Below are 13,702 nucleotides of genomic sequence, written 5' to 3' on the forward strand. Positions count from 1 at the left end.
GACTAGAGGCCTATTGCATGAAGAGATTTGTGCAATAGGCCTTCCTTCCCCTGGCTGCTGGCAGGGGTTTTCCTCTGGCACCTGGGACCCAGGCCTTCGGTCCAGCCGCAGCAGAAAAGCCAAGCCTCGAGGCTTCTCCACTTTGGCCGCAGCGGAGAAAGCAAGCCTCTTCAGTCTTCAGTCGTCTTCAGTCTTCAGTTTTCGCTGGGGCCAGAGCCTTCAGTCTTCACTCTGTGCCTGCATATGCAAATTAACCACCATCTTTGTTGGGATAATTTGCATACCCATCCTGATTGGCTGGTGGGCGTAGCGGAGTGACACCAATTTGCATGTTTCTCTTTTATTAGTGTAGATTTTATATAGGAAATGTGCCTGGAGGTGTTCTGATTTTCTAAGAGGGATGTTTGGTAGTGTATCAGGTCTGTCAGAATGTTAGAAGTAGAAGACGATACCATTTTCCCAAGTTTTCAAGGAAACCCTCTTTCAACCTGCTATCCCCGTTCAGCAGCTCCCTTATTCTTTTCTTCTATGTCAGTGGTTCTCAACCTTCCTAATGTCGAGACCCTTTAATACAGTTCCTCATGTTGTGGTGACCCCCAATTTCATTGTTACAAATTGAACATAATTAAAGCATAGTGATTCATCACAAAAACAATATGTAATTATATATGTGTTTTCCAATGGTCTTAGGCGACCCCTGTGAAAGGGTCGTTCGACCCCCAAAGGGGTCGCGACCCACAGGTTGAGAACCGCTGCGTCATTAGCAAACTTGTCAAAGGGATGTCCATGTCTTCACCTCCCAGCCTTTGGCGTGCTCAGAGTGGAACTCGCCCCCAGTCACCCCAAATAATTCTCGGGGTGCTTATCTGTTTTCCTTGATGTCACATCCAGCACTCATCTGCAGTCCTCACCCCTGTGAACCCTCAGGATTACGTACATTTGGGGGGTGACATAATGTTCAGGATTACCTCCTGGAATACACTCTTTCTAAAAAATATATTTTTATTGATTTCAGAGAGGAAGGGAGAAGGGCAGAGAGATAGAAACATCAATGATGAGAGAGATTCATGGACTGGCTGCCTCTTGCACGCCCCCTACTGGGGATCAAGCCCCAAACTGTGACCTCCTGGTTCCTAGGTCAATGCTCAACCAGTGAGCCACGCCGGCCGGGCCTGGAACACACACTTCTTAGCTTCTGTGAAACAGCGTTCACCCCACACCATAGCTTTTCAGTCCCGCCTGCTGGTTTATCTCAGCCAAATACGAAGCTTCCTCCAGGCAGACATCACACATGGCTCCTTCCTCGACCACTTCCCAGTACTCCCATCTGGGCTGCACTTTCTCAGCTGCGAGCAGCTGACGCGTACATTTATATTTTCAGACTTTTCCATCCAACGGCTTGCTTGCCTCCTCAGAAATGATTCAACATGTTCGCTCAGAATTCAATATGTCCACAACAAACCCACACTCATCTGTAGAAAGTTATTTTTTTAAAAAAAAAAAAAAGAGGAAAAAATAAAAGGCTGTCTTCCTCCACTGTTCTCCATTGCTGTGCATAGCAACAGTATTTATTCTACCACACGAGCCGTTTCAACGTCATGCCAATCTCTTTCCCTGGACAAGTTGCCTGACCTCTATCAGCATTTCCATCCATTTCCCCTTTTTACCACAGTAAAGCTATTTAAAATCCCAAATGCAACATTCAGATGATGTATCACCAAATTGTTCACTTGAAACCTATGTAATTTTATTAACCCATGTCACTCCAAAAAATTAACTAAAAATAATGAAGAATAGCCCAGCTAGTGTTGCTCAGTGGTTGAGCATCGACTTATGAACCAGGAGGTCACGGTTCGATTCCTAGTCAGGGCACATGCCTGGGTTGTGGGCTTGATCCGCAATGATGCTTCTCTCTCATCATTGATGTTTCTGTCGCTCCCTCTCTCTTCTTCTCTGAAATCAATAAAAATATATATTTTCAAAAAGCAGTGTATCATGATGTTAAAAGCATGAACTATGCCCTAGCGGTTTGGCTCAGTGGATAAAGTGTTGTCCTGTGGACTGAAGGTCCCAGGTTCGATTCCGGTCAAGGGCATATGCCCGGGTTGTGGGTTCGATCCTCAATGGGGAGCATGAAGGAGGCAGCCGATCAATGATTCTCTCTCATCATTGATGTTTCTTTCTCCCCCACCCCTCTTCCTTCTTCTCTGAAACCAATAAAAATATATTTAGAAAAAAAAAAAAGCATGAACTATGGAAGCAGAACCCCCCGGATTTATGTCTTGGCTCAGCCACTGAGTAGCTGTGAGAGGAGGGACCTAGACTCTCTGTGCCTTCATTGTATTATCTATAGAGTGGAAGTGGCGCTAATGATGGCTCCTCATTTTTAAATTGCAACTTTTAAATGTAACCCACTTAGAACAGTGACTGGTGCCCACAAAGTCCCACATAAATGTGAGTTATGTGGATCCACCTCTAGCTGGGCTACCTGTTTTCCTCCTATTCAGCAGAATTTATTTACAAAATGGTTTTATTGCAAGGCTCTCAACTCCTCTAACGCTTATTTTTCATAAGCTAATGAACTTGTCTTGAAACTCCAGTTCACTTGAGAGCCATTTGTTTCTATTTGTTTCTTAACTACGTGCCGTCCGGTTTCTACCTACTGTATTAAATGGCTTTGAAGGTACAAGAATAGTTTTTAGATATATTTTCCAATTTGGCATTTCTCCTCGTGTTGAAAACCTTCACCTCAAGAAAGGAAGTTGTTCATGTTCATCTCTTCGGCTTCAATGTGAATTTGGGCCAGGCGGTAATTAAATTAGAAGCATGGTCCAAAGTGACTATTTGCTTTTTTTTTCTTTTTAATTACTTCTAAAATTAAAAGATAGGTACCTAAAAGAAATCTATCCAAATTACACATTGCTCTGATACGATGTTTTATAATCATGAAATATTAAACAGCTGTAACATTTTATTTCTCCACTCCCAGCCTTTCTCTTTAATAGAATCAGCTATTTTTTTTTTATGTCTTCTCAGATCGAATTCCTATCCAAACGCAGAAGCATCCATATTTCATGAATACTTTGACGAGAAACTTTACATAATATTCTAGGTCAATGTGGCAGGATGAATATGTATAGACGAGACTTACCTCTGTGTATGGGTAGCCTTTTTGTAAGTACTTCCCATCTCCCTCCAGGGCAGACACTGCATCTGCTGTGTGCATGCGGCTACTTGATTCAGTCCCTGGACTTACTATGTCATGTCACTGATATTGGAAATAGCATTTGGAGTTTTATTTCATATTCTATTTCACTCAGATGAAAGTTTATTTCAGGAAACTTGAAGTGCAAACATTTGTCTTTGTTGGATTCCCTATTACATCTCAAAAGTCCACGTTAGGTATTACCCTCAAAATTTGAGATGTGACTCAAGTATTTGCATACTTAATGGTAATTATTTAAATCATATGCACTTCAACAAACAATTGGCCTCGTACAAATGGGCTCTTTCTACTTAAGGTTTTAGGGAAGAGCATGGGAAATGGAGAATTGGACAGCTTGGGGAGTTCAGCTGGTCTGACTCGATCACCTCTTTTGCAGGCAGCCACATCATATAGAGATATAACCAATTTTATATGGTTGCTCTCCCATAATTATATTTTTTAAAATGATGTAAAAGTTAAAGATCTTAGTGGCAACATTAAACTGTAGTCTGATGCATCAGTTTGGTAACAAAGATGCCTGAACAAAAACTGTCAAAAATATCTGCACCCCTCCCCTTAGTCCCAGAAATGCCTACCTTCTCACTACCATCTTCCTCACAGTATAGCCACTGGGCTATGTCCGACAGGGCCACTTGGAGGGACATAGTTCCTTAAACCACATCTTGGACCTACTGAGTCAAATCTTCTGACGGTGTTCTAGACACCACATTTTACAAACATTTCCCCGATGTCTTTTGTGTATATTCAAGTTTGATTGGTCCTTAACTTTTTGTTTTGCATTAAATAATTCAATTTCCACATGAAGATCCCAATACTCTTTAGAAGAAACAGACATTGAACCGTGATTACTTCTCAATCCTGCAAGAAGTTAATTTACCTAATTTTCTATCTAGTCTTCTCAAGATACAGATGCCTGGATTATCTGAGAAAACAGTTACAAAAGGGGAGAAGAACATACAGTGAGTGGCCAGATTATTATGACTGCCCCATCAGTATTTCATTGGGCCACCTTTTGCCTTCAATACTGTAGGATTCTTCTAGGCATTGACTCCATGAGATGTTGAATGGTGATGCGAGGAATCTGACACCATGCCTGATGAATAGCACTGTCTAGTTCTGTGAGATTTGATGGTTATGGAACCAGCTGCCTGATGGCTCTTTTAACTTCGTCCCACAAATGCTCGATTGGATTGAGATCTGGTGATTGTGGGGGCCACCTAAGCAAGGTAAAGTCTCCCTCATGTTCTTGAAACCACTCCTGCACAATACAAGCACTGTGGCATGGCATATTGTCTTGTTGGAAGAAGCCATCTCCATTGTGATACGCCATCAACATGATAGGATGAACCTGATCAGCAACGATACTTAGGTATGTTGTGCTATTCAGACGTTGTTCCACATGAATTAAAGGGCCCAAATCACACCAGGAAAACATGCCCCAAACCATAACACTGCCCCCACCAGCTTGAAGGGTTGTACTCATGCATGTGGGGTGCATGCTTTCATGCTGTTTCCGCCAAATTCTCACTCTGCCATCTGCATGATGCAACTGGAAACGTGATTCATCGGACCACATGACTTTTTCCCAATGCTCGACTGTCCAATCCTGGGTTCCTGTACAAATTGGAGACGTTTTATCTTGGTAACTGCAGACAGCAAAGGTGTTCGAACAGGCCTTTGGCTTCCATATCCCATATGATACAGTGTACGGCTAATTTGCCTACAAACGTCAGGTGGTCATAATAATCTGGCCACTCAGTGTATATTGACATTAAGCTTTACACACACACACACACACACACACGCACGCACGCGCGCGCGCTCCAAAAACACCAGGGATGGATAATTTACAGCAGCTCTCTTTGCCAAAGCCACTGGCCAACCACTTTCAAATATGTTCAAAAAAATCAAGAAAGAGAAAAAGACAAGGAGAAATAGACGTTGTTATAAAAATAATGCTTTTGCAGTTCAGTAGCAGTTTTTCCATTAATGCAGAATGTGTTTTGCTGTTAGTTTGGTCTGAAAATGAATAACTGACAATTGGACGTGATAAATACTTCACTTTTTAGAAACTGCATTAGGGGACCCGGCACTGTACGTCATAGAGATGTGTTATTTACATCCATTTATGATGCACCCGCCCTGCACTATGAGCTAGAGAGGAAAATGAGAGTCTGCTGTGGCTCTCATGCTGGAAGTGGATCACAGTTTTGTTTGCTCCTCAGCTAGGAAGTCCTGTGTTGCAAGGGTATATTAGCATCCTGCATATACATCAGGGCATAATTAGCATATTAGAATGTTTTTGCATGGAGACTGGCTTTGGCTTTTTTTTTCCCCCAGACATAGTTTTATTATTTTAATTTGGTTTGTTCCTTGGTAAGTCCTTGGATTTTTTTTTTCTATAGCATTTAAAGCTGTCTTATTATCCTATAAATATTTTCTGGTTACACTGAATTTTTGAATGTTTGCCGTTAAATACAAACAGGAACAAGCTTCCCACTTTGATGTTTTAAAACATGAACTTCCCACAGTGTCATGGCAGCGTTCACAGGGGTGAACAACCATCGGACACACTATAACAGTGGTTCTCAACCTTCTTAATGCCGCGACCCTTTAATACAGTTCCTCGTGTTGTGGGGACCCCAACCATAAAATTATTTTCGTTGCTACTTCATAACTGTAATGTTGCTACCGTTATGAATCGTAATGTAAATATCTGATATGCAGGATGTATTTTCATTGTTACAAATTGAACATAATTAAAGCATAGTGATTAATCACAAAAACAATAAGTAATTATACATGTGTTTTCCTATGGTCTTAGGCAACCCCTGTGAAAGGGTCATTCGACTCCCAAAGGGGTCGCGACCTACAGGTTGAGAACCACTGCACTATAAGGAATGTATTTCCCAAGGGCTTGGGGATGCAATCATTAAGAAAGTTAGCACCCAATCTCCCATTGTCTATGGGAGGGCACTGCCTGAACTAGAATAGGAGATGGATTGACTCCATCACAGAAGCCATAGGCTGAGTCCCCTGGGCTGTGAGGACAGGACATATGGGCGTCACTCATTCACAGAGTCGCCATGAGTCAGAGCCCATAGCCGACTCAATGGCACATCACTTCTCTGACAGGGTGTGGTCAACTCCTCTTACTCGTGGACCAGTGGTTGTTTCTCTTGAGAACACGTATGGAATGGGTTGCTGTGTCTGCTTGCCTACGTCAAGCTAAGATTTCTTTCTGTCTTTGCAGCCCTCTTGGTGCATGGCCAGTGATGGGCAGCATATTCTGCTTCCATGTTTCGTCATTAAGAAAGCTCAACCTGTCCTTTATTTCCCCCTCTTCTAGCTTCATAGAGAGGTTTTCTGGGTGGGAAGGAGATGTTATTTTTAATTATGTTCCCCCAACACACTGCAGGGCAACTGTTCTGTAATCACTGAAAATGTCAAGATCGTGAAAGGAAAGAAAAGCTGGAGACAGGGTCTAGAGACTGAGGAAAACCAAAGGACAGCAGTTAACTGCCATGCGAGGCTCCAGGCTGCATTCTTTTGAATGGACACACATACCAGGAGCTGTTAACCCTTCAGCGGAGTCTAAGTGTCAGATGTATTGGGAGTGATTTTCTTATTCTGGTGGCTTCCTTGAAGAATGTGTTCGGGTGAAATACTAAAGTATGTATGAGAGATGCACGGTTATTTTCAAATGGTTCAGAGAAGTTATTTGAAATACACTTTTCTCTACATAGGAGACTGGCTCATAACTGGTATTGGAGGGGGGAGGGTAGACAGATACTAAAGATATCCCGTTGCCCTAACCGGTTTGGCTCAGTGGATAGAGCGTCGGCCTGCGGACTGAAGGGCCCCAGGTTCGATTCCCGTCAAGGGCATGTACCTTGGTTGAGGGCACATCCCCAGTAGGGGGTGTGCAGGAGGCAGCTGATCGATGTTTCTAACTCTCTATCCCTCTCCCTTCCTCTCTGTAAAAAAATCAATAAAATATATTTTTTAAAAAGATACCCCGATATACTCATCAAAAAAGATAAAATTTGTTTAAGTTTCTGCTAGTTGGTTCTTTCTTTAAATAAACACAGTTACTTTTAAAGTTCTATTTTGGATTCCTATATTCCCTCTCTCGAGACAACTCTTATGTATCATACCCACATAAGCTTATATAATGTATGTTGTTTTGTATTTTAAACCACCCAAGTGGTATCATACTTGCCCACACTTTTGCAGCCTGTCTCTTTAGCTGATGTTATTTGGGGATGTATACACTTTTTACATCTTGCTAATATTCATTTCTCACGGCAGCATTACATAAGCCCCCGCTTGTCCATTCTTCTGCTGACAAACAGGTTGCTTTGATTGTCCCCACTATCCTAAACACTGATGCCTCATTATATAAATTTTAAATATATCTTCTCCCACGGTGTGGTTTGCATGTTCCCCCTAAGAACTGACATTTGACACACAGGAGGTTTCAATTTTAATATTGGCCCATTTGTTGACCCATTTTTTAACGGTTTGTCCTGTCATTTTATGAAAAATTATTTTTTTTGTGTGTTCATGCATTAAGGATATTTTTAGAGGTACTTCGGGGGGGGGGGGGGGGAGAATAGAACGGACTTTGAAAAAAAGCTTGTCCTAAAAAGTAAAGAATATAAATTAACTCGCTAATATACATATATATTTATCTCAACTGTGGGGTCGACAAACTTCTAAAATAAATACTCGCATAGCATTCCATGTTATGTAAAGAGAAGTTTGAAATTAGTCATTTTCTGTGTTTGAGAAAACGCACTTAAGATAGTCAGGCTTACACTGTTTGTCTTTTGGCTAATTATGTGGGGAAATGCCTGAGAATCTTACTATCTGAATCTACTTCTAACTGTCATATATTTATTCTTTCATGCACCCATGCAAGCACACATTCATTTAGTCAACAGGTATTTGACGTATTCATATTTATCTTAGCACCTCGTGTCTGTCACAGAGTTCTAGAAGCAAAACAACATTTCTGGCCACAGAGATTTTGCATTTTGTTGAGATGATACAGGACGCAAATAAATGAATCCGCCTCTATAAAGTGGATGGACCCTCGTGCACTGCTGGTGGGAATGCAGACTGGTGCAGCCACTGTGGAGAACAGTATGGAGTTTCCTCAAAAAACTAAAAATGGAACTCCCATTTGACCCATTGATCCCACTTCTAGGAATACATCCCAAGAAACCAGAAACACCAATCAGAAAGGATATATGCACCCCTATTCATAGCAGCACAATTCACCATAGCTAAGATCTGGAAACAGCCTAAGTGCCCATCAGCAGATGAGTGGATTAGAAAACTGTGGTACATCTACACGATGGAATACTACTCTGCTGTAAAAAAGAAGGAATCCTTACCATTTGCAACAGCATGGATGGAACTGGAGAGCATTATGCTAAGCGAAATAAGCCAGTCAGAGAAAGATAAATATGACATGATCTCACTCATTTATGGAACATAATGAACAACATAAACTGATGAACAGGGACAGATCCAGAGACAGAGAAGCATCGATCAGACCGTGAAACCTCAGAGGGAAGGTAGGGGAGGGGAGGAGTAAGGGGGAGAGATCAACCAAAGGACTTGTATGCATGCATATAAGCCTAACCAATGGACACAGACAACAGGGGGGTGAGGGCATGAGCAGGGAGTTGGGGGGGTTATGGGGGGTTAAGGACACATATGTAATACCTTAATCAATAAAGAAAATTTTAAAAAGAAATAACGTGCTTGGACGATGATGATACAGTGGCTAAGGAGAACAGCAAAGCAGCAGGATGGGAGGGGCGAACTTGGCTCTTCTTTCAGGCAAGGCTTCCTAAACCGGAAGAGGAAGGTGGAGAGAAAAAGAGGGAACAGCACTGCAGAAGAGGGAAGGACAAGTACAAAGGCGCTGAGCTCAGCATGCAGCCTGTGAGCCATCCTACCAGGGCGCCTGAGCAAGCCCCATCCCCTGCAGATGGAGGAGGATTTCCGCTGACCCCTGCAACTTGCTAATAATAAACACGTAAGAAAATTCATTCGTAAATTACCCTGACTTCTAGGTCCCAGGCCTAAACTTGCTTCTGTGGGGCCATGTTGTTTTGAAAGTGTGAGCTGCACAGATATTCCAGCTGAAGTGTGACTTTTTTAGTCATCTCCAGGATGGATGAAATACTAAAAAGTGTTGTTAGTGCTAAAACTCCCACCTTTGCCAGCGAAGATTTGCGCATTGCCTGGGGGGATAAGAGAGCTGGAGGCTAGAGGAACAGTTTTGTGGTCTTTTTGCTGTTGTTTTTTTTTAGATGTCATTGATTATATCTCAGTCTGTTTTAAATGGTAGTTTATAATATTTAGAAGAAAGCATACAGAATGATGTCAAACTCAGCTCAGGTCATGGCATTGATGGGAAAGAAATTGACAGTGTTCACTTAGAAAACACCGTAACTACTGGTCAGATGAGCTCATTACACTGCCCGCTGACTTGCTAGTATCAATATAGATTGAATCAAGCTAAGCCGAAATGGAATTTTATTTTAAATGCTTTGTGATTGAAACAATTTGCAGAAAATATGGGCCTTGTTAAGCCAATATCCAGTGAATGCTACATGCAATTTCTACAACACTACATATATAGTGACACGCTCAGCAGACATAATACATTTATGTATTTCTGTCCTGCTGGGATTAGAAGGTACGAACAGAAATGTCAACTGGACCAGTTCTCCATCTTTCATGTTTTTCTTCCCCAAAAATATTCTATCGAGTAACCAAGGTTCCAAATTGTTGCAAGCAAAATGAATAATTTTTTCAATGAATTTATGTTTACTATCAATCTATCTTCACATTAATATTTATAGGAAGTTTGAGAATCTAACTTCATGCTTTAACTGGCAAACATCTATATTTCCATTTTACAAAAAGAAATTATCAGGTGTGAAATATCACTTATTCTGCATCCAGTTTGCAAAATGCAGCATGCATTCCGAATTATAAAGGAAACTGGAAAATAAAGTGATAATTTATTTTCCAAATCTAAAGTTTTTTTGTTTTTCTAAATACTCTGGTCAGTGTGAATATATAAGCACTTGGGAACCTAGATGAAATAAAGTAATTACTGATACTAATTTATTAACATAATTAAATAACTATCTTAACTATTATACAAAACATTTTATTTAGAAATACACCATTTGTTTTCTTTCGTTACCTGGTATTAAACAATATGATTTAGGCTCCTAACTTGCAGTATTGCCATCAAGCACCATAGAGCCAGTTTTTGCATCATCTCACACAGTTTTTCAGAGTACGCCCTCTTTTCTTTCCTCTGCATTTAAATATATATATATATATATATATATATATATACACACATATGTCACACATATATATGCATAGCTTTATTTCCTTATGATACATTCATAATAGAAATGTAATCCCAAATCCCAATATCAATTGGAGTAATATCAACAGATGTATTGCCCCTCCCCAGAACTTATGTAGGTACTATATGTTTCCTACATACAAATCAGTACATTGCTTTTTTTATATTTGTTTTGATGTCAGAGAGGAAGGGGGAGGGAAAGAGAGATAGCAACATCAATGATGAGTGAGAATCATTGATCAGCTGCCTCCTGCACGCCCCCTACTGGGGATCGAGCCCACAATCCCGGCACATGCCCTGACCTGGAATAGAACTGTGACCTCCTGGTTCATAGGTTGACTGATGCTCAACCACTGAGTCATGCCAGCTGGACAGGATATTGCTTTTAGAGGTGAAATTTTAGAATCCTGTTTATCTGAAGATAGAGACACTTGCCATTGTCTCAAGGAGTAACTACCAATCCCTGTTAAAGATTTTTGTCTCATTTTACATCGTTCCCCTGAGCTGTCTGCCAATCAGCCCCCTCCCCCTTCTTCCTAAGTGCTTGTCTTTAGTGTCTGATCCTTCCCTGCCTCCCTCTTCACTGGCACCTTCACTTCAGTATCAGCTCGCTCACAGTTGCAAAATCTCTCACCCATCCCCAGCCCAGGCTCGTGTAAAAACAATGGTTTTCATAATATTCACATTGCCAACATTCACCCCTGTATCGATTCCAACAGGCAGCGAAAGGTTTGTCCTAATAACGCTGTGTGTGCTGCTCTCGGGTGACTGAGGAACAGGTCAGTGATTAACCTGAAGGTGCTTTTCAGAGTTTCTCCCAACTCGTTTTATGAGGCGAGTATTATCCCGACACCAAAAACAGTCCCCCAAACAACAGGCACTCATGAATAATAAGGTTAATTCAGCCAAATAAAAGTGACTGCTGGCTTGAGACACAATTTTAAAAAATGCAATGTTTCTCTAGTTAAAGGCGATATGACATTTAAATAGAGCACCCCCTTCAAAAATCAGAGTGACATCATGGTGGCTTGCTAGTGTACGCGTCAGTAATGAGACACTTGTCAAAGTGCCGGATGCCAGTATAAATGCAAGCATGCACCTCACACACCCAAGAAAGTAAATAAATAACCACCGGAGTTTTCAGCAAGTCAACTCATCGCAGCCCCACTGTATCGAGGCTTTGAATAAATGGCATCTTCGCAGACAAAACAAAACTCATCGTGAACTTGAAGCAACCCTCCATGGCAAGAGGAGAGTGAGAAAGGGATTTGGAAAGTACTCCTCCATCTCCCCTGAAACAATCCACCTCCAGGGGAAGTTCGCAACATCAACCTCCTTAGCTGAGCTCACCTGAGAACCAGGCGGGAGGAACAGCTCGGCCTCGAACTCCCATCTGAGGTTTGTGTCTCGAGACTGAAAAAGAAGCGACAACATGAAAGCAATTAAAATAGTTCTTGTGACGATGTCCGCTGTTAATTACCTTTACAAAGAATCACTCCTTCAAAGTGACATGCCCTCGCATGAATTAATCTTAAAGGAACAGGGAAGTATACAAGCCTGGCAAGGTTTATTTCATTTTACTCAAAAAGAGCATTAATCATCAACCGGAGTATTAGCCTCAAGACTGACATTATTCTCGGGTTCTACTCAGGAGCCAGGGGGCATGCATTTATTTTGATGAAATATTAATTTTGTCTTGGTTTATAGACTTCTAGACAAATCATTCCTTCAGATGTAATTACCTCAATAAAATTAATATCTCCAAAAGTAAAATTTAGAGGTGAGGAAGGGCTATAAAATCTATTTGAAATTGCTTTTACGGTTAGTTTTATAATTTTTATCTTACATTAAAAGTTTATTTTATGTTTATTATTACCATTTGCTCATGCAGAGAGAAATTCCCTAAATAGGAGACTTTGTAGGGGAGACAAACATTTTCGTTTTTAAAAATTGGTCGCCCGTTAGATTAGGTAAGGTCCTGTAGCAGACAAGCTGCTGTAACGAACAGACCCCAACTGTAAATCTGCCCACGTGTAACAGAATCACGCTTTTCCCGTCAGAACGTGCGTGTTCAGAGGAGAGGACTTGTCCCCTCCAGCTAGCGTGTCAGGAGTTAACCCTTCCCTTCAATCTCATGACTTGGTCCTTTACACATACAACATTCACTGATTTTATTTCTCAAAGGCAGGAGGTGAATCCAGAAAAAGTCACCTATTAAGTAATTGGAGCATGAGCCATTTGACTGGCTCACAAATAAGGCATGTGGCTTTTTTCTAAGTAAAATTCTAATGAGTCAACATGTTTATTGGTGGACCCGGCTAAGGTATGGAATTGGAGTATACAGAGATCTAAAGCCCTTCAAGGTTACCTTCCTGTGAGTCAAGTCACAGAAAAATGCAGGGTGTCCCCCCAAAAATGTATACACACTCAGCAACCGATAGCTCCATGGATGTGTCTTTCTTTTTAGATTGAACCCCCTGGAATTAATAGTTATTCAAAGTGTGCATACATTTGGGGGGGCACCGTATATTTCAGGATGAAATGCGTGTGGGGTAGATGGGTAAACGATCCCTCTACCTCTCTCTCTGTGAACAACTTTTCTTAGCACCTTTTATTTCCGCCACTTTTTCAAATGCACACACTTCCTAGACAAGGTAGCAACTTCTGGTGCTGCAGACACTGCTGAGGGAGAGAACAGTGTAAAAAAGACACATTCCTCTCACTCCGAAGTGTCCTGCGGGTCATTAAAACGTGTATTAGATACATAATAAATAATAAACTTTATTCCCAGTTATACAAAAGCGGAGATCCTTTTAATAGACAGCAGTAACATTAATCCAACATGACGATTAATTTTATTTTTTTATATATTTTATTGATTTTTTTTTACAGAGAGAAAGGGAGAGGGATAGAGAGTTAGAAACATCGATGAGAGAGAAACATCGATCAGCTGCCTCCTGCACACCCCCGACTGGGGATGTGCCCACAACCAAGGTACATGCCCTTGGCCAGAATCGAACCCGGGACCCTTTGGTCTGCAGGCCGACGCTCTATCCATTGAGCCAAAC

The sequence above is a fragment of the Myotis yumanensis genome, unplaced genomic scaffold (assembly GCF_028538775.1).
Source record: "Myotis yumanensis isolate MYYU_CA2020_CCGP unplaced genomic scaffold, mMyoYum1.0.hap1 SCAF_22, whole genome shotgun sequence".
Taxonomy (NCBI): domain Eukaryota; kingdom Metazoa; phylum Chordata; class Mammalia; order Chiroptera; family Vespertilionidae; genus Myotis; species Myotis yumanensis.